Source organism: Lynx canadensis, chromosome B2 (genome assembly GCF_007474595.2).
Source record: "Lynx canadensis isolate LIC74 chromosome B2, mLynCan4.pri.v2, whole genome shotgun sequence".
NCBI classification, from domain to species: Eukaryota; Metazoa; Chordata; class Mammalia; order Carnivora; family Felidae; genus Lynx; species Lynx canadensis.
This window is the reverse complement of record NC_044307.1, coordinates 25,322,210-25,328,298: the sequence shown is the minus strand read 5'-3', so window position 1 is coordinate 25,328,298 and position 6,089 is coordinate 25,322,210.

The following is a 6,089-nucleotide window of genomic DNA, read 5'->3' as shown; positions in this document are numbered from 1 at the left end:
TTCACTGGCTTCAATTTCTGCTGAAAAACCAGCCATCTGTATAGCTGTTACTGTCTTTAACATAATATGTCTTTTCTCTCTGGCTGCTTTTTTCTTTTATTTTCAGCTGACTCTTCTGTGTCTAGGTGTGGTTTTCTTTGTATTTATCTCGTATGGGTGTACAAAGTTCTTTGTTTGCTTGTTTTGTTATTAAAAAAAATTTTTTTTAATGTTGATTTATTTTTGAGGGGGGGGAGGGGTAGAGAGAGAGAGGGAGACAGAATCTGAAGCAGGCTCCAGGTTCTGAGCTGTGAGCACAGAGCCCGATGTGGGGCTCCAACTCGTGAACGATGCATGAGATAATGACCTGAAGTTAGATGCTTAACTGACTGAGCCACCCAGGCACCCCATTTACAAAGTTCTTTGAATGTGTTGTTTAATGCTTGGTATCAAATTTGGAAAATTTTTGGCCAGTAATTTTTCATATATTTCTCCTATCCCATTGTCTCTGGTATTTCAATAGCATAAATATTTGACATTGTCATCATGTTACATATATCTCTTGTACTCTCTTTTTAAAATTAAAAAAAAATTATGTTTATTCATTTCCTGAGAGAGAGAGAGAGAGAGAGAGAGAGAGACAGAATGTGAGCAGGGGAGGGGCAGAGAGAGAGGGAGACACAATCTGAAGCAAGCTCCAGGCTCTGAGCTGTCAGCACAGAGCCCGACGTGGGGCTCGAACTCATGAACTGCGAGGTCATGACCTAAGCCTAAATCGGACACTTAACTGACTGAATCACCCAGGTGCCCCCTCCCTCTGCCTTTTTTTTTTTTTTTAATTCTATTTCTATCTATTTTTCCTTCTGTTCTTTACTCTGGATATTTGTTACTGCATTATCTTCCACTTCCCTTAATCCTTTGCTCTTATCTAATATCAAACCCATCATTTGATTTCTTCAAGTACATTTTTTAGGTTCTAGAATCTCCATTTGGCTTTCTTTAAACAGCTTTCAGATTTTTCGTGAGATTCTTCATCTTTTCATCAATTCTGTTCAAAATATTCATCATCATTTTTTTAAGTTTTTAAATTTATTTTGAAAGAGAGCAGAGGAAAGGCAGAAAGAGAAAGAGAGAGAGAGAGAGAGAGAGAGAGAGAGAGAGAGAGACAGAGAATTCCAAGTAGGCTCTGCATTGTCAGCATAGAGCCCTAAGTGGGACTTGATACCCATGAACCACAAAATCATGACCTGAGTCAAAAGCAAGAGCCAGACACTTAACCGGCTGAGCCACTCAGACACCCCTCAGAATTATTTTAAGTCTCTGATTATTCAATATCTGAATCATCAATGATGCCACTTCTCGTGTTTTTTCCTGTTTTTTTGATAATTTCTATTACTTTTAAAGCATGTTTCATAAATTTTTATTAGATGCCAGATATTATGAAAGAGTGTAGAGGTACAGAATAGTGTTGTTTACCTTCAAAAAGTGTTGTTTCCTCTGTCAAGCACATAGCTTACCAGCAGATTCCTGTGGTCCAGTTTAGGTGGGTTAAAGCTGTGCTTTATTAGGGCTGGGTTATTATTTTTTTTTAAGTTTATTTATTTTGAGAGAGAGAGAGAGAGAGAGAGAGAGAGAGAGAGAGAGAGACAGAGAAATCCCAAGCAGGGTCTGCGCTGACAGCAATGTGAGGCTCAGTCTCACAAACTTAAAGATCATGACCTGAGCCAAAATCAGGAGTTGGATGCTTAACCAACTGAGCCATCCAGGAGCCCCTAAGCTGGGTTATTTCAATTTTGACCTGATTCTTGGGTCATGTTCTTACTTCAAGGGCATTACTATAGACTGAGTTGTATGTTCCCCACCCCAAATTCATATATTAAAGGCTTAACCCCCAATCTGATGGTATTCAGAGGTGGAGCTTTTGGGAAGTAATGAGGTTTAGATAGATCATGAGGATGGAATCTTCATGATGGGATGTGTTCCCTTATAAGAAGAGACACCATAGAGCTTGCTTTCTCTCCACATGTGCACAAAGAAGAGATCATGCAAGCACGCAGCCAAGATGATGCCCACAAACAAGGCAGGAAAAGAGATCTTTACCAGAAACTAACCATGGTGGCATCCTGATCTGACTTCCAACCTCCAGAACAGTGAGAAAATAAATGTGCATTGTTTCAGCTACCTGGTCTATAGTATTTAGTTATAGCAATCTGAGCAGGCTAAGGCAAGCATAGCCTGACTCCTAGGGACTGTCCCTTCTGGGAGATACACCTAGGGTATTTTCTGAGGCCCATCCAGTTTGGCAGAACTTGAACTCTAACCTCCACCTCCCTAATAGTTTTAAGTTGCTGAAAATCCTGCTCAGCTTTTTGCCTCTGGTCTGCTCTTGCCTGCTGGGTTTCTTGGATTCTGTTCCTACATATGCATGGTTTAGTCATCAGCCAATCACTGGAGTGTAATATCTTTGGATAATTTTGGGGTCACTTTTTTTTTTTTTTAATTTTTTTTTTTTTTCAACGTTTATTTTTATTTTTGGGACAGAGAGAGACAGAGCATGAACGGGGGAGGGGCAGAGAGAGAGGGAGACACAGAATCGGAAACAGGCTCCAGGCTCTGAGCCATCAGCCCAGAGCCCGACGCGGGGCTCGAACTCACGGACCGCGAGATCGTGACCTGGCTGAAGTCGGACGCTTAACCGACTGCGCCACCCAGGCGCCCCAGGGGTCACTTTTTTTATAGTTCCCTCCTTTCTGAGACTTTGCTCTTCAAGTTCCAAACTCTGATGTCCTCAGTGAGACTGCTACTTTCTGCTTAGGTTCTATTATCCTTTGCACAAAATTAGAAATACCCTCAGTGAAAAAGGAAGGAAATTAACTCTCTAATACCTTAAGTCATTTTATATATTTTGCCCATTTTCCATTATTGTTTCCAATAAAGGGTTCATTTTGGATGTTCTGTAAAAACCAGAATACAAAGTTCTGTACTCATATTTTGTGATTCAACCTAAATGTGACTTCCTTTGTGAAGTTTTTCCTGATTCTTTTGCTCTAGAGTAGAATTAGCACTCAAGTGGAACTTTCTCTGGTTGCCATAGAACCCGGCACATACCTCTATCATTACCCTTACTAGATAATGTTCCCATTTTTATGTAACAGTTGTCTCTCTAAGGGACTACCCTATTAAGTTCATTACCTTTTCTGAAAAATTCTTTAAAGACCTAACTATACTCAGTCTCTCATTTTTCTCTTCATCTCCTCCAACTTTTCCTTGAATCTACTCCAAACTTGCTTTTGCTCTCAACCATACCACTAAAACTTACATTATCGTGCCCATTGACAATTTCCATGTTCTCAAATCCAATGGTGAATTCTCAGGCCACATCTTACTTGACTTATTAGCAGCAATTGGAACAACTGATCACTCTCTTAAGGATCCCCCCCTGACCTGGTTTCCCTCTACTTTCCTAGTGGCTCCTCTTCATCTCATCAACATCTAAAAATTGTAGGACCTCAGGGCTCATTCCTCAGATCTCTTCTCTTTTCTATCAACATTCCCTCCCTTGAAGATCTTGCCTTAGTTCTAGATACCATCCATGTGTTGATAACATTCTAATTTATATTTCCCATCTGTACTTCTTCCCTGAACTCCATACTCATATATCCACCTGCCTACTTGACATCTCACCTGGATGTTTAATAGACCATCTCAAATATTAACATGTTTAGAGCTCCTCATATTTCCACAAATGTGCTTTGACATTACTCTTTCCCTTCTCCATCAGCAACTCTGTCCTTCCAATTACACTGAGAACAGAAAACTTCTGGTTTCTTCATTTCTTACATCCAGTTTCTGATCTACAAGCTAATCATCACTTCCACCTTCATATTTTACCCAGAATCTGACAATTCCTTGATATCCCCATTGCTATCACTCTCATTGAAGCCATCCTTACTTGTCAACATTACTGTAATAACCTTCAAACTTGTCTTCCTACTTTGTTCTTGTTCCTTTTAGTGTATTTTCAACTCAGCATCCAAAATGATCCCATTATAAGATAATTTAGAACATGCTTCTCTTCTGCACAAAATCTTTCAATGACTCCCTAATTCGGAGTAAGAGGCAAACTTCTCTAAATCACCTACAAAGCCTCACATGATCTCCCTGCTCCCCGCCTAACTTTTCTGACCTCATCCTCTATTACTACTTTCTTGCTCCTTCCACAGGCACCTCCTTGCCGTGCCCCCATCTCTTTGTCCTTGCTTTTCCCCAAAATACCTCATTGCTTCCTCTCCCCAAAATATCCTCATGGCTTCATCCCTCACTTCCTTTAGTTATGCACTCAAATATCACCTTTACAACCAGCCATCCATCTAATACTGTGATACACTCCTCATACATACATGCACATCTCCTATCCAACATCGGTGCTTTTTTCTCTTAGCACTTACCACCCACTAACATACTACATAGTTTCCTCATTCATTCATTCATCTTCCTCACTAGCATGTAAGCTCCACATGGGTAGGTATTTTTGATTTATTCACAACTGAGTCTTTAGTGTCTGGAACAGGTGCTGTGCAAGTATTTACTGAATGAATGAGTGCCTTTTTGTATCACTTGTATCTACCATCAGATATTTTTGTAGCTGGTACCTGCTTAGCATACATTAGTCAGAAATGTTTGTGAATGAACAGGTACCCCGTATATATACATATTTTTAAAATAAAGAATTTTTTTAACAGTTTTAGTTTCAAAGCAAAATTGAGTGGAAAGAGAATACTCTCACATATCCTACCTGCCTCCCAACCCCAAACACACAGCCTTTCCCACTATGAACATCCTGCACCAGTGCCGTACATTTGTTACAATCAATCAACCAACACTGACACATTATCAAGCAAAGTCCCATTCACATCTGGTCTCACTCTTTGTGTTGCACATTTGTGGGTTTTGACAATGTATAATGTATTCATCATTACAGCATTATACAGAATAGTTTCCCTGCCCTAAAAATCCTCTGTGCTCCACCTCCCTACAAATCTGACAACCACTGATTTTTTTTTCACTGACTCCATACTTTTGCCGTCTCCAGAATGTCATATAGTTGGAATCAGATGTAGCTTTTACAGATTGGCTTTCACTTAGAAATAAATCAGCATTTAAGGTTCTTCCATTCCTTTTCATGGCTTGACGGCTTTTTTTTTTTTTTTTAGTGCTGAGTAACATTCCACTGTATAGAGGGACCAGTGTTTTTATACATTCACATACCAAAAAGAACATCTTGGTTGCCTTCAAGTTTTCGCAATTAGGAATAAATGTGCTATAAACATTCATGTCAGATTTTTGTGTAAATATAACCATTCAACTTTTTTGGGTAAATACTAAGGTATGGGGTTTCTGGATCATATAATAGGATTATTTTCAGTTTTCTAATGCCCAACTTTCTTCCTAAGTGGCTCTACCAATTTGTGCTCACAGCAACAATGAATGAGGATTCCTGTTGCACCACATCCTCATCCATATGTATTCTCAGTGTTTTAGATTTTAGCCATTCCAATAGGTATGCAGTGGTATTTCATTGTTGTTTTAAATTTGCAATTCCCTAATGACCTACAATGTTGAGGACCTTTTCATGTGCTTATTTGCCATCTGTATGGTGAGGTGTCTGTTCAGATCTTTTGCCCATTTTCTAATGGGGTTACTCCTTTTATTGTTGAGTTTTTAGGATATTTTGGATAACAATACTTTATCAGATGTTCTTTGCAAATACTTTCTCCCAATCTGTGACTTCCCGTTCTCTTGAAGAATGCATTTGACCCTTGAATGCAGAGGTTAGGGGCACCCCTAACCCCACAGTTGAAAATCCACATATAACTTTTGACTCCCCCCAAAACTTTACTAACAACCTACTGCTGACTAGACGCCTTACTAACAGTCTATTTAACATATATTTTACGTGTTATATATTGTATTCTTAAAATAATCTAGGTAAATGTAAATGTTCAAAATATGAGGAAAATATTTACAGTACTCTATTGTATTTATTGGGGGAAAAATCCACCTATAAGCGGTACCCCCATAGTTCAAACTCCTGTTCTTCAACGGTCAAC